Source organism: Ambystoma mexicanum, chromosome 10, assembly GCF_040938575.1.
Source record: "Ambystoma mexicanum isolate Mex_15411 chromosome 10, UKY_AmexF1_1, whole genome shotgun sequence".
Classification (NCBI taxonomy): Eukaryota; Metazoa; Chordata; class Amphibia; order Caudata; family Ambystomatidae; genus Ambystoma; species Ambystoma mexicanum.
In genome coordinates this window covers 784,576,215-784,600,764 of record NC_090932.1, presented here as the reverse complement: position 1 = coordinate 784,600,764, position 24,550 = coordinate 784,576,215, and the positions used below count along the sequence as shown (strand labels likewise).

At 46.0% G+C, this 24,550-nt stretch overlaps 1 protein-coding gene across 5 annotated transcripts in view; it reads left to right on the top strand.

The window, feature by feature from the left end:
• VEPH1 (ventricular zone expressed PH domain containing 1) overlaps window positions 1-24,550 on the top strand; it is a 2,478,904-nt gene that overhangs the window by 403,751 nt on the left and 2,050,603 nt on the right. The gene's annotated exons all lie outside the window — the stretch shown is intronic.

Genomic DNA, 24,550 nt, shown 5'->3' with positions numbered 1-24,550 from the left:
AAGTAGCCCAAAGTAAAAGGCATAGCACCCTGCACCAGAAAAATGCAGTGCACATATTTTTTCCCCAAAAATAAATCTTTCTTTTTTTGATTTTTCAAATGAGGAAATTTGAAGGATTGCCGGAGGTGTAGCTGCGCTGTATGCACCAGGCAGAAAGTAAGCCCGCAAAAGCCGCAGGGCTTACCTTTCCTCTGGTGTCTGCAGGTGGTAAACCCCTGGCTCGTGTAATGCAGGAGAGTCCAATGCTGGCTGGATGCCTAGTAACAACAGGCAGAGGAAAGGCTGGCCTCTGGATCTTCACTGAGGGGGGAGGGAGGAAGGCCAGCATTCATCTGCTGGCAATGCTGATTGGCCATTAACAGGCTTGACACACCCCCTTACCCCTATAGCTCCTTACCCCCTTCCTTCCCATATTTTTCCATTTGTTTTTTTCAGCTGAACATTTTCAGCAAAAAACTCAGCGAAATAAATGCTGGTGTTGTAATAACGGTGTACCCTAAGTACACATCCTGAATCCTCCATACTAATGGCATCAATTCTGAATTGCAGCTGTGTGGTGCATGTCCTACCTTTCTCAAAGATTCTGTACATGGCATGCTGGAAAATCAGGCAGCACAAACAAGGCCATAATCTGGCCAAAGTTTGCAATGCCCCACTAGTTGTACATTTTGCAAATTACAATGCAGGAGCACATGTATGAAAGTGGGAGTGCATCTTCGCATAACTGCTTTGCTTGCAAACGTAGCTCCTATCCTCGTGACCTGGCCAGCCGGCAGGCACGGTGTGTGTGATGAATTGACTTCTGACCTGCAGGAGCACAAGAATGAGTAGAGGATAACATGCCCAGTCTGCCCTCACACTTCTATAAACTAGGAGCCAACACAATCATAAAGGTAAAACAGGCACAGTCAAGAGGTAGCCCTCCTTCAACATTAGTGGTAACGTGGGCTTAGGTAAAACTATACTCTTAAGAGGGGTGTTCAGTAGCAACCAAAACAGCAAAATATTACAGTCCAAAATAGAGGAATGTCCAATCAAGGTTCTAAAAACATATAATGACTTTAATTAAACACACTATGTGCAATAATGACTAACTAGAAAAACTCTACCCAAAACCAACCCCTGAGGAAAGAACACAGAATAAGCAAAGGTTGTAGGTGCATAACTCTGAGTAATGAATCAGGAGTGAACGGCAAGCAAAAGCAACAATGTTCTTGAAAAATGGTAAAAAAGGGTTCAATGTGACCTGGTCAGATTCTAGGGTGCATAAATGGGCCAAGGGGATGCAGTCAATGGTACCTTTGTTGTAGTTCTTGGTGGTCCGGCAGCTGGGCGAAGATCAGGAGAGAACAAAAGGCAGTAATGGAGGGTCCTGCTGGTTCAAATGTTTTGAACAGTTCTTGAAATACGCTGAAAGCAGGTCAACAGTGAAAACATTTGGATCCCGGCTGTCTTGGCTTTCTGGGTGCCGTCAGTCCCGATCCAGGGTCTCAGGGACAAATTAGTCATTTTCCTGTGCTACCAAACATGGGGGAGGCTGGCATACAACTGCAGGGGTCCTTAAACACAGTGAGGTCCCGGGTTCCGCTGTGGCTGGTAGATAGGCGGTCTTGCTACAGCGGCTGGTCCCTTCTTAGGTTGCTGTGAGTCCCACTCTGGGGACTCATGGACAAGATGGGTCCTTGTTATTGAGCTCCCAAACATGGGTAAGGTGGCACACAACTGCAGAGGCCCTCGAACACAGTGAGGTCCTGGGTTTCGCTGTGGCTAACAGAGAGGCAGGTGCAGTTCCAGCAGCAGATCCACCCCGATGGTGCCTGGATATGGTTACAGAACACAGACTGCCTCTGCCTTTGGAACACCTGCCTTCACCTCACAACTGGAAGAATTTAGAAATGACTGCTTTCTCAGCAGGGTCCAACAACATCTTCTGAAGAAGTGTTACAAAGATGCTTCAAGATTATTCAAAGAAATGGTGGGAGACCCCTTCTTTTATAGGTAAAAGTCCACAGGTGATTGGACTAAAGAAGAATTTTTATTTTATTTGGTTGGTTGATAAAATCAGCCTTTTAAATTTACAAAAATATTTCAATTTGTTTCAACAAAACAATAAAAAATACAACTTCTATTAACACAATTAATAACATTAAAAGAAAGATTAAAACAGTTTTTACCACATGTGAAAATGTAAAATTGACTTAAACTGTTCATCAGATTTAAATAATTTATATACATAGCTTAACAACATATAATGAAAGGAAAGGAATAAATGTGATCTAATCATATTTACTGCTGCTACCAAATTTGCACATTCTAATAGGGTATTTCAGGAAAAATCGCGTCCAAAAAGTGAACGATTGCAATTTTTTTCAAATAAGATGGCCTGCTTTAGGGGTCCAATCCCTGCTCTTGAAATGTGTGGACATTACCTTTATGAGGTTCTACCCAAAATGATTTGCTCCAGAGGAAGTGGGGTGGGAGGGGCAGGAAAGATAAAGAGAGTCAGAGAGAATCAAGATGGCAGAACCCTCCCAAAACTGTACAGATGCCTCTCTTTCTACACCAACCCACCCCCTTTCCTTTTCAATAGAATCAAAGGCATTTAGAAATACTGCATTGTGGTGTGAGGCCCAGTGGTCGAAGTGAGCGGGAGCGGTCGGGAGCGGTGCTCCTCTACTTTTTTAAATGATCTTTTACAGCACCTATTCTTGTATTTTAAAAAGGATCTGTCCCAAAATGGTTTCGGTTTAAAATAAAAGTGTAGGAAGATGTTGAAACTTGCACTTTTAGTGCACTGCACTGAAAGTTCCCCTAAACAGTAGGTGCAAGTGTTTGGGGGTGTGTATTGTGTGTGGAAGTGGACGTGGTGATGGAGCTTGTGGGGAGTGGGTTAAGGCCAGCAGGGAACATAGTTCCACTACTTCTTTTTGTACACTTCGACCACTGGTGAGGCCTGGCTCTCTGTGAACGGGTGTGCCTCTTGGTTTCTGTTTCCAGGTAAGCACCCTGTGGAGTGGCTGTCCTCGAAGAAAGGGTGTTACTGCCCTTACAAAGGAGCAAAGAGAAGCAATACCCAAGGCTGCAGTCCTGTCAGTGGACACTATTGGGCCTTGTCTGGGAGCAATACACATAATGTCATGATGACTGCCCCCGGAGCACCAGGCCAGGCCCAGCACCCTCGGAAGCAGGGATCATGCCCTCGGGTAAAAGCCCAGCGGCCCCTTATAGGGGCTCTTTGGACTCAGTCCTGGCGCCTTTGGCACCAGGCTCATGTTGGACATCAGTCCTGGTGCCATAGGCGCCAGGCTCATAAAGAGAGGTGTTTTGTGCACTTACCTGATGCAGACCATGCTGCACGCTTCAGGCCTCCCTGAGACCTGAAAGGGACTATTTTTTCATAGGGACTATTTTTTCACTCGGGCGTGGCCAGGGAAGGATACATACCTAGTTGGGGGAAGGATACATACCTGGGACTTCTTTGGAGGCTATTTAAGCCACGCCCAGACAGCAGCTCATGCTTCGCGTTGTTCTGCTTCCTGCAGCTTAACGCTCACCGTGTCTGCTCCTGCTCCTGCACTCCAGCCACGCCCGCCTCGAACCTGGAAGACCTGCAAGGAAGGAAGAGAACAGAAAGGTGAAAACCAAGGACTATTTCAAACTTCTTACCTGCACCCGGAATCTTCTCGCCAGCATCCCTGAAGAAAGACTTCCATTTAAAAGCATTGCGTTGCTCGCTGCAGCGCCACACTTCACTCACCTGTCCTCGAGACATCGCCCGGCTCCATCGCGGCTGTCAGCATCGGACGCCACATCTCTGCACCTAGGGGAGAGAGGAAGAAACAAAAGGTGAGCAGAAGGAACACAGAAGGAAAGCCTGATTAACAGCCATAATACTTACCGGCTTTTCTTCCACATTTCGGGTCGGCGCCACCCCGTTGGCAGGTACCGTACCCCGGCCCCTATGGGGAAAGGACAAGAGACATTTCTCGGGAATGATAAGGACATCTAGAGGGATTGCCCTCATCACTACTCACCTCGGCAGTTTAACCCCTCGACACATCGCCTTCATTCTGCACCTGAAATAAAGGACAGATCACAGGTTAGAAAGACAACATAAAGGGGGCCTCACTTGAACTTTGAACTTTCATACTTGCGGCGCATCGCTCAGGAAAGTCAAGTCGATTTTGCCAGCGCCATTCTGAAAACCAGTGAAGTAACTGGACGAACGCGCGCCCCTGCACCAGAAGCAGGATGGAGAGTTCATCCTTCCAAACCATAAGGTGAGCTTAAATCGGGGTTTGGAGGAAGTTAGAGAGGAACGAAGGGGGAAAGGGGGGAGCTAGCACACTATTCTGCAGACTGTCAATCCCCTTTCTCATCTGCAGAAGGATGTTCCTACGGGCCAGGCAAGCACGATTTGGAGGTCCTGTCCAATCGGTGTTCTGGGTCCTGCGCATCACGCTAGAAGAGGCCACAGCAATCCAGACTAGACCAGCGCCCCCGTAGGAACCAGGTGAGCGTTACAGAATGCGAAGCCTTCCTACAAATTCCCACCCAGGCGCTATGGAAACTTCCGAAACTGACCAGTTGGCCCAATTACTGGGGGAATTACGGGCCGAAGTACACGCCGCTCGTCAAGAGACTAGTGCTCTCAGGAGGGAAGTGATTATAATAAAGGATAGAGCTGATGACCTGGCTAGACAGCTTTTGCAAGGTCAAGCTGGACAAACTCCTTTACCCGGTTCCGGGGGGAACCCCGGTCCTGTGGTTTCCAGTAACCCGGTGCAGATTAATCTACCTGGAAACATGCCGCTGGCCCCACCTGAACGCTTTGCTGGGGACCCCAAACGATTCGCCGTATTCATGAATCAGTGTCGTTTGCACTTCCTATGCAGACCTGGGGCCTTCCCTAATGATCAGACCAAGGTAGCCTTTGTGTTGTCATATCTCAGCGGCTGTGCTGCCGATTGGTCAGTCCCACTGGTAACTCAAGATGACCCGATTCTTTGTGATTTTCAAGGATTTCAAACAAGCATGGAAAGGTTATTTGCTCGACACTCCCAGGGACAGGCTCTGGATGACAAACTTCTATCTCTGCGACAGGGCAATCAAGACCTTCTATCCTACATTGCAACCTTCAATAGACTAATTGTGGAAACTGGTTGGCCAGAGGATAAACAAATCACGTTATTCTATCGAGGTCTACGCGGAGAACTTAAAGATGTCCTGGCACAAGTTGTAAATCCACCCCAAGAATGCACTAAATATATAGACTTAGTGGTCCAATTGGATCACAGGCTGCAAAACAGAAAAGCAGATCGGTCCAAGTTTGAAACCCGGGTGTTGGCCAAGACCCACGCTAACCCCAAGGGGGCTGATGGCTCAGAGCCTATGCAAATCGGAGGGGTTAAAGGACCCCTAACTCAAAAAGAACGGGAAAGAAGACGACAGATGCAATTATGCCTTTATTGTGGGTCCTCTGGACACTTTCTACGAGATTGCCTGGTTAAGCCGCCCAAGAAGGTGGTAGGAGCCGCTGATAAAATCCATGGAAACTCTGTATCGGGAAACGACCACGCCCGGCAAGCGTAGGGGTCCGCTTGCCGAGCTTGAAAACTAACTCTCAGACCTCGCATTTCATTGTGCCAATGGTCCTCGTAGATCCGGAACAGCCTAAACGGTTGCATGCTATAAAGGCATTCATCGATAGCGGGGCTATAGGAAACTATGTGGATCGAGAATTGGTCTCTAGGATAAACCTCCCTCTGCATCCCAAAACCAACAAAGATGTCATCACCACAGTAGATGGAACCGAAATTGCCTCTGGATCGGTAACACATTCCACAGCTGAGGTGACACTTGTAGGTCCGGATGGCCATCGGGAGGCAGTTGTGTTTAATGTAATCAAGGCTCCACAGTTTCAGCTTATTCTCGGAATCCCTTGGTTAGAGACACATAATCCTCGAATTGATTGGCGAGCGAAGAGAATAACCTTCCCGGATTGTGCACAAACCTGCTACCCAGAAAATCCAAAGATTAATCTAGCATCAGTAACCTCTGTCCCCGTGCAACTATCTCCAGAGTACCAAGACTTTCAGGACGTCTTCCAAAAGGAACAGGCCAACACGTTACCTCCCCACAGATCGTACAATTGCCAAATCGATCTGGTGCCCGGTGCACAACCCCCTTGTAGCAGGATTTACGCCCTTACTGAACCAGAGAATCTGCATTTGAGACAATATTTAGATCAATACCTCGCCAATGGTTTCATTCGCCCGTCAAAGTCCCCGGCATCCTCAGCTTTGTTCTTCGTGCCTAAAAAAGAAGGCAACCTTAGAACTTGTATCGATTACCCCGCATTGAACCAGATAACTGTTAAAAATCGTTACCCTCTGCCTCTGATCCCTGAACTCCTTGACCAGGTGAAGGACGCTTGCGTATACACCAAGTTAGATCTCCGGGGGGCTTATCATCTGGTACGAGTAAAAGAAGGCGACGAATGGAAAACGGCCTTCCGTGTAAAATATGGACTATTCGAATACCAGGTGATGCCTTTCGGGTTGTGCAACGCGCCTGAAGCCTTCCAATTCTTCATGAACGATGTCCTTCGGGAACTCATCGATGTCTGTGTTGTCGTGTATATCGATGACATTTTTGTGTACTCCTCTTCGGAATCTGATCACAGAAAGCATGTCAGGGCCGTCCTAGAGAAACTGCGCCAGCACAAACTGTTTGCCAAGCTGGAAAAATGTGTTTTCCATACTACCGAGGTTGAGTTTCTCGGATTCATCCTGACACCTAAAGGGGTCCGAATGGATTCACGGAAAGTGGATGCCATCCTCAAATGGCCATCACCTAGTTCGGTGAAAGGTGTCCAAAGCATGCTTGGTTTTGCCAACTTTTATCGCAGGTTTATCCCGGAGTTTTCACGTGTGGTGCAACCCATCACTGCACTCTTGCGAAAAAATAAACGTTTTGAATGGACCGAGGAAGCCAAACAGGCCTTTCAGGAGTTGAAAGCTAAGTTCACGTCCGCACCTATTTTGAAGCACCCGCGTCCCAATCTCCCATATATAGTCGAAACCGATGCGTCCAGCTTAGCCATGGGAGCTGTCCTGTCTCAGAGAGACCCTGAAACCAACCAACTGCACCCCGTAGCATTTTGGTCCAGAAAGTTCTCGCCGCCGGAGATAAATTATGCGATCACCGATAAGGAACTATTAGCCATTAAGTCCGCCTTTAAGGCTTGGCGGCATTATCTCCTCGGCGCCCGGCATACCATCACCGTGATCACTGATCACCGAAATTTACAATATTTAAAAACTGCCAAGGCTCAATCGTCTCGACAGCTCCGATGGGCTTTGTTCTTTGCTGAGTTCGATTTTGTAATCACCTACCGCCCCGGCTATAAGAATGGTAAGGCGGACGCTCTATCCCGAATTGGAATGGAAGAAATAGACACAAACTCAGAACCTGTATCGATAATTCCCAAACAAAGAATTTTGGGGATAACCACTTTACAAACCCTTGAAGACATTCAAGCACGAGTGAAAGAATTCCTGGACTATTCAGCCTTGCAGGATTGGATCAAAAGGGGGTCTAACTTTTCAGTCAAGGATGGCTTACCTTACTTCCAAGGACGCTTATTTTTGCCAGAAAAGGAATTGCAAGAACTGGTTATTTCCCGTCATCATGATACCCTGATGGAAGGACATCCTGGCATTGCCAAAACAGAGGAAAAGGTTAAACGACAATTCTGGTGGCCTTGCTGGCGAAAGGATATTAAATCTTTCGTGATGTCCTGTGGAGTTTGTGCCCAAAACAAAGGTCAAAAGACAAGACCCGCCGGTCTTCTTCAGCCCTTAGAAATTCCACCAGCACCTTGGCACACCCTGTCACTAGATTTTATCACGGACCTGCCCTCTTGTAATGGTTACAATACTATTCTGGTCGTGGTGGATTTATTTTCCAAAATGGCCCACTTTATTCCGTTGAAAGGATTACCTTTAGCCTTTGTTCTTGCCAAGGAATTCCTCGAAAATATCATCCGTTTGCATGGATTCCCGCCCATACTAGTCTTCGATCGGGGAAGCCAGTTTATTTGTCATTTTTGGAAAAAGTGCTGTCAACTGGCACAAATCGACGTAAGACTCTCGACCAGCCACCACCCACAGACCGATGGTCAGACGGAGAGAAAGAACCAGACCCTTGAACAATATCTACGATGTATGTTGCACCAATCGGAGGGTAATTGGTAGGTCATTTTATGGGTGGCTGAATATGCATACAATAACTCGATACACTCTGGAACTGGTCAGAGCCCCTTTTATACCCTATATGGACATCACCCTCGTACTTCAGACTTGGACTCACCTCTGAGCCTTGAAATGCCCGCAGTGGACCATTTGCATTCTACGATTACTCAAGCCTTCAAGGATGCAACTGCACATTTGCAACATGCGAAAGGGAAATACAAAAAGAATGCGGATCTGCATCGAAGAGAGGCGCCTCCATACCAAATAGGGGATCAAGTATGGTTGGCTACCAAACACCTATCACTCAAGGGGCCTCGAACTTTTAATCCAAGGTATTTAGGCCCTTACTCGATCAAAGCTATAATTAACCCAGTGGCAGTCAAGCTCGATCTACCAGCTAACATGCGGATTCACCCCGTTTTTCATGTGTCACTTTTGAAACCAGTGCACCCAGGAACCAGATTAACAAAGCCACCAGAACCAATTCAGATAGATGGGGAGCCTGAATTCGAGGTGAAGAACATTTTGGATTCTAAGATCTCAAAATCAAAACTTTTCTATCTAATTGATTGGAAAGGGTACAGGCCTCAGGAAAGTTCTTGGGAACCCAGTGATCACGTACATGCACCTCGGCTGGTAAAAAGGTTCCATCGGAATTTCCCAAACAAACCGAAACCTCCAGAAGGAACGACCTTGGGAGGGGCCTTGGGGGGGAGTGCTGTCATGATGCCTGCCCCCGGAGCACCAGGCCAGGCCCAGCACCCCCGGAAGCAGGCATCATGCCCTCGGGTAAAAGCCCAGCGGCCCCTTATAGGGGCTCTTTGGACTCAGTCCTGGTGCCTTTGGCACCAGGCTCATGTTGGACATCAGTCCTGGCGCCATAGGCGCCAGGCTCATAAAGAGAGGTGTTTTGTGCACTTACCTGATGCAGACCATGCTGCACGCTTCAGGCCTCCCTGAGACCTGAAAGGGACTATTTTTTCATAGGGACTATTTTTTCACTCGGGCGTGGCCAGGGAAGGATACATACCTAGTTGGGGAAGGATACATACCTTGGACTTCTTTGGAGGCTATTTAAGCCACGCCCAGACAGCAGCTCATGCTTCGCGTTGTTCTGCTTCCTGCAGCTTAACGCTCACCGTGTCTGCTCCTGCTCCTGGACTCCAGCCACGCCCGCCTCGAACCTGGAAGACCTGCAAGGAAGGAAGAGAAGAGAAAGGTGAAAACCAAGGACTATTTCAAACTTCTTACCTGCACCCGGAATCTTCTCGCCAGCATCCCTGAAGAAAGACTTCCATTTAAAAGCATCGCGTTGCTCGCTGCAGCGCCACGCTTCACTCACCTGTCCTCGAGACATCTCCCGGCTCCATCGCGGCTGTCAGCATCGGACGCCACATCTCTGCACCTAGGGGAGAGAGGAAGAAACAAAAGGTGAGCAGAAGGAACACAGAAGGAAAGCCTGATTAACAGCCATAATACTTAACGGCTTTTCTTCCACATTTCGGGTTGGCGCCGCCCCGTTGGCAGGTACCGTACCCCGGCCCCTATGGGGAAAGGACAAGAGACATTTCTCGGGAATGATAAGGACATCTAGAGGGATCGCCCTCTTCACTACCCACCCCGGCAGTTTAACCCCTCGAAACACCGCCTTCATTCTGCACCTGAAATAAAGGACAGATCACAGGTTAGAAAGACAACATAAAGGGGGCCTCACTTGAACTTTGAACTTTCATACTTGCGGCGCATCGCTCAGGAAAGTCAAGTGGATCTTGCCAGCGCCATTCTGAAAACCAGTGAAGTAACTGGACGAACGCGCGCCCCTGCACCAGAAGCAGGATGGAGAGTTCATCCTTCCAAACCATAAGGTGAGCTTAAATCGGGGTTTGGAGGAAGTTAGAGAGGAACGAAGGGGGGAAGGGGGGAGCTAGCACACTATTCTGCAGACTGTTAATCCCCTTTCTCATCTGCAGAAGGATATTCCTACGGGCCAGGCAAGCACGATTTGGAGGTCCTGTCCAATCGGTGTTCTGGGTCCTGCGCATCACGCTTGAAGAGGCCACAGCAATCCAGACTAGACCAGCGCCCCCGTAGGAACCAGGTGAGCGTTACAGAATGCGAAGCCTTCCTACAAATTCCCACCCAGGCGCTATGGAAACTTCCGAAACTGACCAGTTGGCCCAATTACTGGGGGAATTACGGGCCGAAGTACACGCCGCTCGTCAAGAGACTAGTGCTCTCAGGAGGGAAGTGATTATAATAAAGGATAGAGCTGATGACCTGGCTAGACAGCTTTTGCAAGGTCAAGCTGGACAAACTCCTTTACCCGGTTCCGGGGGGAACCCCGGTCCTGTGGTTTCCAGTAACCCGGTGCAGATTAATCTACCTGGAAACATGCCGCTGGCCCCACCTGAACGCTTTGCTGGGGACCCCAAACGATTCGCCGTATTCATGAATCAGTGTCGTTTGCACTTCCTATGCAGACCTGGGGCCTTCCCTAATGATCAGACCAAGGTAGCCTTTGTGTTGTCATATCTCAGCGGCTGTGCTGCCGATTGGTCAGTCCCACTGGTAACTCAAGATGACCCGATTCTTTGTGATTTTCAAGGATTTCAAACAAGCATGGAAAGGTTATTTGCTCGACACTCCCAGGGACAGGCTCTGGATGACAAACTTCTATCTCTGCGACAGGGCAATCAAGACCTTCTATCCTACATTGCAACCTTCAATAGACTAATTGTGGAAACTGGTTGGCCAGAGGATAAACAAATCACGTTATTCTATCGAGGTCTACGCGGAGAACTTAAAGATGTCCTGGCACAAGTTGTAAATCCACCCCAAGAATGCACTAAATATATAGACTTAGTGGTCCAATTGGATCACAGGCTGCAAAACAGAAAAGCAGATCGGTCCAAGTTTGAAACCCGGGTGTTGGCCAAGACCCACGCTAACCCCAAGGGGGCTGATGGCTCGGAGCCTATGCAAATCGGAGGGGTTAAAGGACCCCTAACTCAAAAAGAACGGGAAAGAAGACGACAGATGCAATTATGCCTTTATTGTGGGTCCTCTGGACACTTTCTACGAGATTGCCTGGTTAAGCCGCCCAAGAAGGTGGTAGGAGCCGCTGATAAAATCCATGGAAACTCTGTATCGGGAAACGACCACGCCCGGCAAGCGTAGGGGTCCGCTTGCCGAGCTTGAAAACTAACTCTCAGACCTCGCATTTCATTGTGCCAATGGTCCTCGTAGATCCGGAACAGCCTAAACGGTTGCATGCTATAAAGGCATTCATCGATAGCGGGGCTATAGGAAACTATGTGGATCGAGAATTGGTCTCTAGGATAAACCTCCCTCTGCATCCCAAAACCAACAAAGATGTCATCACCACAGTAGATGGAACCGAAATTGCCTCTGGATCGGTAACACATTCCACAGCTGAGGTGACACTTGTAGGTCCGGATGGCCATCGGGAGGCAGTTGTGTTTAATGTAATCAAGGCTCCACAGTTTCAGCTTATTCTCGGAATCCCTTGGTTAGAGACACATAATCCTCGAATTGATTGGCGAGCGAAGAGAATAACCTTCCCGGATTGTGCACAAACCTGCTACCCAGAAAATCCAAAGATTAATCTAGCATCAGTAACCTCTGTCCCCGTGCAACTATCTCCAGAGTACCAAGACTTTCAGGACGTCTTCCAAAAGGAACAGGCCAACACGTTACCTCCCCACAGATCGTACAATTGCCAAATCGATCTGGTGCCCGGTGCACAACCCCCTTGTAGCAGGATTTACGCCCTTACTGAACCAGAGAATCTGCATTTGAGACAATATTTAGATCAATACCTCGCCAATGGTTTCATTCGCCCGTCAAAGTCCCCGGCATCCTCAGCTTTGTTCTTCGTGCCTAAAAAAGAAGGCAACCTTAGAACTTGTATCGATTACCCCGCATTGAACCAGATAACTGTTAAAAATCGTTACCCTCTGCCTCTGATCCCTGAACTCCTTGACCAGGTGAAGGACGCTTGCGTATACACCAAGTTAGATCTCCGGGGGGCTTATCATCTGGTACGAGTAAAAGAAGGCGACGAATGGAAAACGGCCTTCCGTGTAAAATATGGACTATTCGAATACCAGGTGATGCCTTTCGGGTTGTGCAACGCGCCTGAAGCCTTCCAATTCTTCATGAACGATGTCCTTCGGGAACTCATCGATGTCTGTGTTGTCGTGTATATCGATGACATTTTTGTGTACTCCTCTTCGGAATCTGATCACAGAAAGCATGTCAGGGCCATCCTAGAGAAACTGCGCCAGCACAAACTGTTTGCCAAGCTGGAAAAATGTGTTTTCCATACTACCGAGGTTGAGTTTCTCGGATTCATCCTGACACCTAAAGGGGTCCGAATGGATTCACGGAAAGTGGATGCCATCCTCAAATGGCCATCACCTAGTTCGGTGAAAGGTGTCCAAAGCATGCTTGGTTTTGCCAACTTTTATCGCAGGTTTATCCCGGAGTTTTCACGTGTGGTGCAACCCATCACTGCACTCTTGCGAAAAAATAAACGTTTTGAATGGACCGAGGAAGCCAAACAGGCCTTTCAGGAGTTGAAAGCTAAGTTCACGTCCGCACCTATTTTGAAGCACCCGCGTCCCAATCTCCCATATATAGTCGAAACCGATGCGTCCAGCTTAGCCATGGGAGCTGTCCTGTCTCAGAGAGACCCTGAAACCAACCAACTGCACCCCGTAGCATTTTGGTCCAGAAAGTTCTCGCCGCCGGAGATAAATTATGCGATCACCGATAAGGAACTATTAGCCATTAAGTCCGCCTTTAAGGCTTGGCGGCATTATCTCCTCGGCGCCCGGCATACCATCACCGTGATCACTGATCACCGAAATTTACAATATTTAAAAACTGCCAAGGCTCAATCGTCTCGACAGCTCCGATGGGCTTTGTTCTTTGCTGAGTTCGATTTTGTAATCACCTACCGCCCCGGCTATAAGAATGGTAAGGCGGACGCTCTATCCCGAATTGGAATGGAAGAAATAGACACAAACTCAGAACCTGTGTCGATAATTCCCAAACAAAGAATTTTGGGGATAACCACTTTACAAACCCTTGAAGACATTCAAGCACGAGTGAAACAATTCCTGGACTATTCAGCCTTGCAGGATTGGATCAAAAGGGGGTCTAACTTTTCAGTCAAGGATGGCTTACCTTACTTCCAAGGACGCTTATTTTTGCCAGAAAAGGAATTGCAAGAACTGGTTATTTCCCGTCATCATGATACCCTGATGGAAGGACATCCTGGCATTGCCAAAACAGAGGAAAAGGTTAAACGACAATTCTGGTGGCCTTGCTGGCGAAAGGATATTAAATCTTTCGTGATGTCCTGTGGAGTTTGTGCCCAAAACAAAGGTCAAAAGACAAGACCCGCCGGTCTTCTTCAGCCCTTAGAAATTCCACCAGCACCTTGGCACACCCTGTCACTAGATTTTATCACGGACCTGCCCTCTTGTAATGGTTACAATACTATTCTGGTCGTGGTGGATTTATTTTCCAAAATGGCCCACTTTATTCCGTTGAAAGGATTACCTTTAGCCTTTGTTCTTGCCAAGGAATTCCTCGAAAATATCATCCGTTTGCATGGATTCCCGCCCATACTAGTCTTCGATCGGGGAAGCCAGTTTATTTGTCATTTTTGGAAAAAGTGCTGTCAACTGGCACAAATCGACGTAAGACTCTCGACCAGCCACCACCCACAGACCGATGGTCAGACGGAGAGAACGAACCAGACCCTTGAACAATATCTACGATGTATGTTGCACCAATCGGAGGGTAATTGGTAGGTCATTTTATGGGTGGCTGAATATGCATACAATAACTCGATACACTCTGGAACTGGTCAGAGCCCCTTTTATACCCTATATGGACATCACCCTCGTACTTCAGACTTGGACTCACCTCTGAGCCTTGAAATGCCCGCAGTGGACCATTTGCATTCTACGATTACTCAAGCCTTCAAGGATGCAACTGCACATTTGCAACATGCGAAAGGGAAATACAAAAAGAATGCGGATCTGCATCGAAGAGAGGCGCCTCCATACCAAATAGGGGATCAAGTATGGTTGGCTACCAAACACCTATCACTCAAGGGGCCTCGAACTTTTAATCCAAGGTATTTAGGCCCTTACTCGATCAAAGCTATAATTAACCCAGTGGCAGTCAAGCTCGATCTACCAGCTAACATGCGGATTCACCCCGTTTTTCATGTGTCACTTTTGAAACCAGTGCACCCAGGAACCAGATTAACAAAGCCACCAGAACCAATTCAGATAGATGGGGAGCCTGAATTCGAGGTGAAGAACATTTTGGATTCTAAGATCTCAAAATCAAAACTTTTCTATCTAATTGATTGGAAAGGGTACAGGCCTCAGGAAAGTTCTTGGGAACCCAGTGATCACGTACATGCACCTCGGCTGGTAAAAAGGTTCCATCGGAATTTCCCAAACAAACCGAAACCTCCAGAAGGAACGACCTTGGGAGGGGCCTTGGGGGGGAGTGCTGTCATGATGCCTGCCCCCGGAGCACCAGGCCAGGCCCAGCACCCCCGGCCGGAAGCAGGCATCATGCCCTCGGGTAAAAGCCCAGCGGCCCCTTATAGGGGCTCTTTGGACTCAGTCCTGGTGCCTTTGGCACCAGGCTCATGTTGGACATCAGTCCTGGCGCCATAGGCGCCAGGCTCATAAAGAGAGGTGTTTTGTGCACTTACCTGATGCAGACCATGCTGCACGCTTCAGGCCTCCCTGAGACCTGAAAGGGACTATTTTTTCATAGGGACTATTTTTTCACTCGGGCGTGGCCAGGGAAGGATACATACCTAGTTGGGGAAGGATACATACCTGGGACTTCTTTGGAGGCTATTTAAGCCACGCCCAGACAGCAGCTCATGCTTCGCGTTGTTCTGCTTCCTGCAGCTTAACGCTCACCGTGTCTGCTCCTGCTCCTGGACTCCAGCCACGCCCGCCTCGAACCTGGAAGACCTGCAAGGAAGGAAGAGAAGAGAAAGGTGAAAACCAAGGACTATTTCAAACTTCTTACCTGCACCCGGAATCTTCTCGCCAGCATCCCTGAAGAAAGACTTCCATTTAAAAGCATCGCGTTGCTCGCTGCAGCGCCACGCTTCACTCACCTGTCCTCGAGACATCTCCCGGCTCCATCGCGGCTGTCAGCATCGGACGCCACATCTCTGCACCTAGGGGAGAGAGGAAGAAACAAAAGGTGAGCAGAAGGAACACAGAAGGAAAGCCTGATTAACAGCCATAATACTTAACGGCTTTTCTTCCACATTTCGGGTTGGCGCCGCCCCGTTGGCAGGTACCGTACCCCGGCCCCTATGGGGAAAGGACAAGAGACATTTCTCGGGAATGATAAGGACATCTAGAGGGATCGCCCTCTTCACTACTCACCTCGGCAGTTTAACCCCTCGAAACACCGCCTTCATTCTGCACCTGAAATAAAGGACAGATCACAGGTTAGAAAGACAACATAAAGGGGGCCTCACTTGAACTTTGAACTTTCATACTTGCGGCGCATCGCTCAGGAAAGTCAAGTGGATCTTGCCAGCGCCATTCTGAAAACCAGTGAAGTAACTGGACGAACGCGCGCCCCTGCACCAGAAGCAGGATGGAGAGTTCATCCTTCCAAACCATAAGGTGAGCTTAAATCGGGGTTTGGAGGAAGTTAGAGAGGAACGAAGGGGGGAAGGGGGGAGCTAGCACACTATTCTGCAGACTGTTAATCCCCTTTCTCATCTGCAGAAGGATATTCCTACGGGCCAGGCAAGCACGATTTGGAGGTCCTGTCCAATCGGTGTTCCGGGTCCTGCGCATCACGCTAGAAGAGGCCACAGCAATCCAGACTAGACCAGCGCCCCCGTGGGAACCAGGTGAGCGTTACACATAATCCTTCACAGCTGAACTGGGCCCACAGGGCTGAGACATGTGCAAAATAAATGTAATGTGACTGGGATAAATCTGAGAGATTCTGGCCACCATACCCAAATGTATGTGTGGCTTATTTTTTTTTTATTGTAACATTTAGTTTATACAAACTTTAATTACAAAACAAAATAAAACAAAACAAAGACTCCCTATGTCTTTTAAGATCAATTCATAATATTTCCTCCAAACCGCCACCCAGCACTTCTTGTATCTGATGTAACTATTAATCCATGCCTCAACATCCATTCCACTGAAGGCATATCTCTCACTTGATCCAATTCAATCAAGTTACTGCTTCATGTTCCAGGATCTTTTCCAAAAGGTCTACCACTGCACAGGTTAACGCAACATTGTTACCTGACAGCAACCTGAACCACCATTCCTCAATGTTGTCAACTAGAGGTGGCAATCTTCCCAAAAAGGACGAGCGTCGGATTGATATTTCAGAGCATTCAGCGATCATATGTTTTAAAGATTCTGTTGACATTGTGCAGAATCTGCATAGGTTGTCTTTTGTCTTTTTATCGCGTCTTCTCCACAACAACTCTTTAGTTTTGTATACATTGAGGCAAAGCCTCAGAAACTTATTACGATGTGATCTCGAAGGGAATTTTGCAAGATATCTTGGTAAATTGTCTTTGAAATTGCTTGACAGTCCCATGTTGAGGGACGACAGCATGTTACTACATATTTCATTATTCAGAATCCAATTGCACTGCCTTAATTTTTTCTTTGCAAGTTGTGGAGTTGCCATAACCATCTGCCAGAATATATCTGCTGCTTCTAAAACCTTCCTGATTTTATTTGCCGAGAGCAGCACAGTTCCTGAGTGAGGATTCCTGGTTGTTGACTCAAATATCTTATATGCTGGAGCAACTTTCGATAAATGCATTTTGCGTAGCGCCGCAATTGATTTCCATTGTATGGTTCCATACAGGGACTCTAGCCCCAGTTCATGTCTTGTTGCAATCATCGAAGTACTAAGAGGTAATCGCAATACTCGTCTCCAGAATTGACCCTCTAATACAGCCCAGAGTCGATAATTGATCTTCCAGCCAGCCTCTGCCCCATATGTAATTGCAGGGACGACTTTTTGAGTATAGAAGGTCCTTATCGGAAGTAGCGTAAATTTACCATATTCAAAGTGTAACTTTTGACCTTGCATAGTGAGTACAGACATGCGATATTTCAAGACAGCCACCCAATCCCATTCGCAAACAGATTTGTTTATTTGATCCCCCAGATATCGTATTGCTGAGACAGATTCAATTGTCTCGACTGCTATTGACCATCGACCAAGTGTTTTATAGTTTTTTTGATTAGATGTTCCAATTGCTATGATTTTTGATTTCCCAACATTAATTGCAAGGTTGTTTGCTTGTAAATATGAGACTCATTGTTGTAGATCAATTTGAGTTAAATCAAACAGGACAATGTCATCAGCGTAAAAAGGCCAACTAATCTGTTGGCCATTTAGTTTTGGGGGAAAACAATGAGTATTATTCAGTGCTCCTGAGATATCTGAGATTAACAATTTAAACAAAAGTGTTGCTAAGGGACAGCCCTGTTTTACACCTTTAGAAGTTCTTATTTCATTCGTCAGGTGGCCACTTGCGTCTATACGAACTCCGGTGGAAGTGGCATTGTGCAGCGCCATCAGCGGTTGAAGTAGAGCAGATTGGCAAGACCATGATGATAGTTTCCTCCAAAGTTTCTCACGATTAATGGTGTCAAAGGCTTGACACATATGGATAAAAGCTATAAACAGTTTTTTGTTGTACTTCAAAGTATCCAGCTTCAGTAAATTTAATATCAATAAAATCACTTCAGTCCTGACTTCTTTAGTGAAGCCTGTTTGACGACAATCCATCAAACCGGTTGCAGTTGCCCATGAAGTTAGTTTGTGTTGTAGACAGGTAGCAAAGATTTTTCCTATTATGTCCAGTAGGGCAATAGGGCGATAGTTGTTAGGATCGTCCCTATTGCCCTTCTTAAATATTGGCACAATCACTGATGTTGTCCAAGATTTGGGAATTTCTTTTGAAATCGATATCAGTTGAAAGAGCTTCTCGATGAATTCAGCCCATTGCTCTTTTTTTTTCCTTTAACATGATATTGGACAGCCCATGCACGTGAATTTTATCGTTGTTGAATCATTATTGCAATGTCTTCTTTTGATTAATTTACGTCCCATGGCTCTGACAAATCCAGAATTCTCAGTTCTTTATGATTCTATTTGTCATTGAAGACCGATTTAAAGTGGTCTTCCCATACCGGGGCCGATATTCCGTTCGCTAGTTTTGCATCCTGGCATAGTGAACCCTTGTTAATAATTTTCCAAATATCTCTTGCTCTGTGTTGGGTAATCAATTATAGCATAAGTTCAGCACGTTCTTGCTCTCTTATTAACTTAAACAATTTCAGCCAATTGCAATATTTCATCTTACACTTTATAATTTCTGTTGAAAAATTGCTGCCCATGCTTTTTTTCAGCTGCCTTATGTCTTTATTTAATCATTTTTTCTCAAGGTTCACCGCCACACTAAATACCTACTTCTTTGACTCAGAAATGCCCCTATTCTGTGATTTTTTGGAGGAAAATTGTTGAAGTAATGGCGAATAGTTTATTTTTCTAGATGCAGAGATGGAACTTTCATCTATACTATTACTCAGCATTTTTATTTGGCAGTCATTTATTCTTAATCTATTTACGCCTTGGTTTATTTCAATCGGGCAGCTGTAATTTAGCTTTTTACACACTTTAGCGATAACAATGTTAACTCTAATAGGTAATGATTGGATGTTTTATGTATTTTCAAGCAATTTATTTTTGGCCATAATGATGAGGTGATCCAGATATAATCTAAGATTTTGAAGCTTGTATCCCTCTGCCCAGTATATCCAGCCGGAATGTCACCTTTTACTTTCCCATTTATCATCTCACAATTTCTTACTTTTAGACCATGTTTACAGAGATCACCTCTTGAAGCAAATGCATTAGTTGGAGTTGACCTTACTTTCGAACTTTCGAACAAAGAAAAATTTAAATCACCACAGATTATTATTGTAAGGTCTGAAGATACTGTTAAACAAGGATCGATTATGGATGTCACTGCATTGATAAATCAAGCTGCAGATATCATAGCTGGATTCCAATAGATGTTAATCAGTAGCAAATATTTCAGTTGGTCTTTTTCTGATATATGCATTTGCAGCAGTGTTCCTTGTACAAAGAGGTTTGGATTATAGGTTTGGATAACCTTCCAACTGTGGGCATTGTTCACCCTTGTTAGTAATCCAGAAAAAGGATGACCCTGCTTCTTTTTTCCTGCTGCATTTAGCAACATTGTATAGCCATCCTTTACTGTGGTCTCACGCAGCCAAGTTTATTGCAGGCATATTGCAAAGTTGTTTGTCAATGGTAACGAAAAATCTTGAAACAAGTGGTGAAAGCCTCTTGTATTCCATGAAATTATCCCACACGGTTCCTCTCCACAGGATTGTGCTAGTTACATGTGGAGTCTGGATTGATTTCCACTTTTTGTCGTGTTACTGTCACCCTTCCGCTGTCGTACTTCATTTAAGAACCTGGGCAATATCAAATTAAAATGTTGCTTTAATGCCTCTCGCCTTAATTCATTTGACGATTTAGATCCTTTTGGCAGCAAAGGGATGTCATCTCGGGATTTAGATTGACTTCTTTTGACTTGTTAGTCAAAGCCGTAGGATAGTAGCTCATCTTTCGCGGCCAGAAGTGTTATGTCTACTGCCTTTGACCTTATATGCAGATATACTTGGTCTGCGGAGTCTTCAGATATATATTCTACAATCACTATGTCATCAGAGGTGATTGTATGCAGAGATGGAATGTTATGTAGTAGCTGCAACACATTCCTTCTGATGAGATTGATGTCTTTATCATCTGAGAAGAGATTTTCTACCCGAATCTTCCATGCCATATAGCACTTCACATCAGAGGGCCTTGAAATTGCTCTTGCTTCAGATACTCATTGATTTTTCATTTGTGCCAATGTCATTTTTGGGTTTAGATTTTGACTCAGCTTATTTTTCACTCGCTCTGCAACTGCTGGGAGTCTTGAAATGACTGTCTTGCTGCTTGAGTTGGGCACGATTGCGTGGATTCTTTGTGACAAGCTCCTATGTTCTTTATTAGAGGTGTCATCCACATGAGACAATTCATTTGTCCCATTACAGGTGATCGGTATAGCATCTTGTCCAACGAGAGAACGGTTATGCATTGTTGAAGGACTATTTGGGCTCGTAGATTTGTCTGTCTCAATGGAGTAAGTTGAAGCTCACATAGATCTATTGAGCCCTCTTGAGTAAAACTTGAATGGGCATCAAAGTCTAATCGTGCCCATTTTCTTGAAATCTCTAATTTAGTTTTTTTTCTGCTGCACCTTGTGATCTAATACTTTAGTTAGGTTGGCATTTGCTCGTCTTTTTTTTTCTTTTCTTTATTACGCTCAAAGAGACCTCGTTTTTGGGGAGTTGGTAGATTTCTAACAAATGGTTTAGTATTTGATGGCTTTCTCTTTGGAGCGTTTTTGACAGCATCACGTGGCTTGGCTGTGATGTTTGAAGAATGTTTGTTCTGTTGTGTACCTTTTGCTCTCAGGTTCTATTCAGGCCCGGTAAAGATTCCAAATGTCAGTTGCATTGACTTGTTGGGGACAATCTCCACAGCATTCAACTTATTTAATAAATCAAGAGCCGGTGGAACATCAGAGTCCATTGTCCTATTTGTATCACTAGTAATGTCGATTGTTTTTGGTGGTGACACGGCCAGAACAGTTATCCCACTGACTGCTAGTCCTTGGGTTGGTGCTTTAGGTTTGGGAGGTCGACCCAAGGATGATTCATGCACCGTAACTGTCGGCATTTCACTCAAAGCTATCACTGGAATCGCTTGTGAGACCAAACTATTAACAGTGGTTATTGGACATTGTGTGTTCCCCAAAAGCTGTGTTGCAGGAGGAACGCATTTCTTGTTTTCATTATGCCTGAGCCATTTCATACATTCAAGTACCGCGTTCATTAAAGTGGCATTATCAGCATGTTCTCTTGATGCTAGGTCACCCAGACGATAGTGCCATTGTGTTGAAAGTTCGGCCTCTCTTTCCAAACTTTTCTGTAAGGCAACATTGACTTGTTCCATATTCTCAAGTTTTGCCGTTAGGTTGCTTAATTGTGAACATTGCTCTTTTAATGAGTCATTCAGAGACTCATATAGTTTAACAAAGGGGATACGTGCTGGTGAAGTTGCTGCTAGCACGTTGTTATGGATTTGGATTCCCGCTGCCACTGATATATTGGCTTTATTATTGAGATCCGCTTGCGATTCATGTAGATGTCTACAACCTTGCCATTCCTTCCTATGTGCAGTTGTAGGACGCATGCTTATATTTGTTTGCAGCAAGGAGTCACTGTTATCCCCCAAACCAGTACAGCGAAGTCCGGACAATTTTGTCTCCATACTTGGTGGTACTATATCATTTGGTGACAGTCCTTTCATATTTGGAGTACTTGTCTGCACCTGGGTTCGTAATTGTGAGACAGGATGGAGTAAATTCTGCAAATCACCTCCAGGGGGGACACATTTTGATTGTGTTGACGTCCTTTTAACCGAGGGGGTTGCAAAACTATTAATCAATTTGTCTTTGATTGATTGATAGTTGGCCGTCAGGCGCTCAGTCAGGCATGCCTCTTGACCCGCTAAGTCTAATCCTTGCAAGTTGGAGGGTGACATTATGCAATTTGAGAGTTTTGTTGTGTCAGCGGATGATAGGTCTTGTGATCGCTGCACACTAACCCGCACCGGCAAATGTCTCGGACCTGCAGAGTTTGAGACCATTCCAGCAGACGTAGCACGGTTTTCAACATGGGGACAAGACATTACAACATTTGCGATTTTCTCGTTTGCTGCATCGAATATGCATAGGTTACTGCTAATTTGCGAGCTACTTCTTTTTACTGAATGAGACCCAGACAAAGCTTGCAGCGTCAGCTCATCAGTTCTAGCCACTGTTGGCTCCTTTGATGTCAATTCAAATGCTTGGGAGATTAGGAACGGCACTTGTCCAGCTTCAGTATATCACGTGCTCGTAACGCTTCTAAGAGGTCCTCTTCTATTGGTAAAGGAGGGGGAAAAACAAACGCGTTATGATGAGTTGTTTCTGCTGATATTAATCCTTGGTCTGTTAGGTCAAACGGCGATTGGAATGAGGCCGTGTTTATTTCAATGACATTGACATGTTCAGGTACGGTAGTCGAGTTGACTTTGTTAGCTCTGTTGTAGGGTAGATGCAGTATTAACACACGTGTCTTTTGGTGCGTTTACTTTCGTAAAGTCCATTCGGGCATCAATATGTTCACAGAGTGTAACTAAAGGAAGATCAGCAGCTTTATGATTCAATGCTTTTACAAGTTTTAAAATGGTCTCTTTCCATAGCCCATTGGCAGACGCACACGTTTTTGCTAACATAAGTGGCGCGGGGACACACAAAGATCGTTTCAGTGGGCTTGGTTGAAAATCAGGCAAAATCTGCTCAGTGCTTTCCTCAGCATTCACGGTGAGAGTTTTGTCCATTTCACTTTCTCGCCGTTCAAGTAAAGTGCGATGTCGAGTCAATGGACCCACCATGCCGTGGTAGCTGCTCCTTGCGATTTGGAGTGGACTGGGGCAGACCGGGACTTTCCATGGGACTCCGCGCGGTGCTCTGCACACGCGTACACCTTTTAAGGTGGAGTCTGAATGTGGGATTCTCAGAGTTAAAAGGCCAGGATGCAAAATGCAGAAAGCAAAGTTCTCCGTCTGTCACAGCAGCTCCTCTCACAGCAGAATCTGGGGCAGTCTGGGACTCTCCACGGGACTCCGCAAGGCGCTCTGCAAACGCATACATATTTTAAGGTGGAGTCTCAATGTGGGAGTCTCAGAGTTAAAGGGCCAGAATGCAAAATGCAGAAAGCAAAGTTCTCTGTCTGTCGCAGCAGCTCCTCTCACAACAGAATCTGGGGCAGACTTGGACTCTCCACGGGACTCCATGCGGCGCTCCGTTCACACGTACGCTTTTTAAGGTGGAGTCTCAATGTGGGAGTCTCAGAGTTAAAGGGCCAGAATGCAAAATGCAGAAAGCAAAGTTCTCTGTCTGTCGCAGCAGCTCCTCTCACAACAGAATCTGGGGCAGACTGGGACTCTCCACGGGACTCCATGCGGCGCTCCGTTCACACGTACACTTTTTAAGGTGGAGTCTCAATGTGAGAGTCTCAGAGTTAAAGGGCCAGAATGCAAAACGCAGAAAGCAAAGTTCTCCATCTGTCGCAGCAGCTCCTCTCATAGCTTAATCTCGGGCAGACTGGGACTCTACACGTGACTGGCTTATTTTCAGTTTAGTGTGCCATGGGACAGGATCTAAAGAGTTATGCAGTTTTTGAAACAGGGGTCCATATTTTAAATGCAGTCCCTGCACTGTAGAGCCTTGGGTGTCAGTGAAGCTGTCAAGTGGGTACCTGTGACCTCTGAACCTGCTCTGTGCCACTGGTAGAGCAGGTGCTGTGAATTAATATACTGATGCAGCAGGGCACAGGTACATGCTATACTTTTGGCATGGAGCTTATGGCAGGAATCTGATTAACAGATTCTTTTCATTTATTTTACTAATTTTGCACCTTATAATCAGTGAATTGAAGTGAGTATTTTTTGCTGATGTTATTGAAAACTTATAAAAGGTTCCCTTTACCGTGAAGTTATACCAGATTATTTTCTTTCTTTTGGAATTTACTACATTTTATATGTTGAAGGGTTGTTGAATCAAAATCAAATCAAAATAATAATAAATGATTTCCCTTTCAGACATGGAATTACTCACATAATTGTATTATTTAATAAAAGTCAAAAAAGCCAGGGCTTTCACACCTTGCCAGATGGCAGTTATTCACAGGGTTCATTGGGAGGCTTTGGAAGGGAGCAGGGAGTGGGCGAAGGCCCAGGCCCTGCCCGCCACTCCCCCTGACTCCTTGAACTTTTTCAGGCCAGACTAGAATTACATCCCACACCTTGATAGATGCCAGAAGGCACGAAATCTGTAAGTGCACACTGCCACGAGACAGCACATTACATCAACAAAGCATACCTTTCTTGGGTCCCAGCCTTATGAAATACACAGTAGCTAGCTCCCCTGGGCTACAACCCTTTTGACATCTTTTTGATTTTTTCTGTTCTTGGACAATCTGTTTTAAAAAAAAAAACACTAGCGCACATTTCAATCAAACCATGCG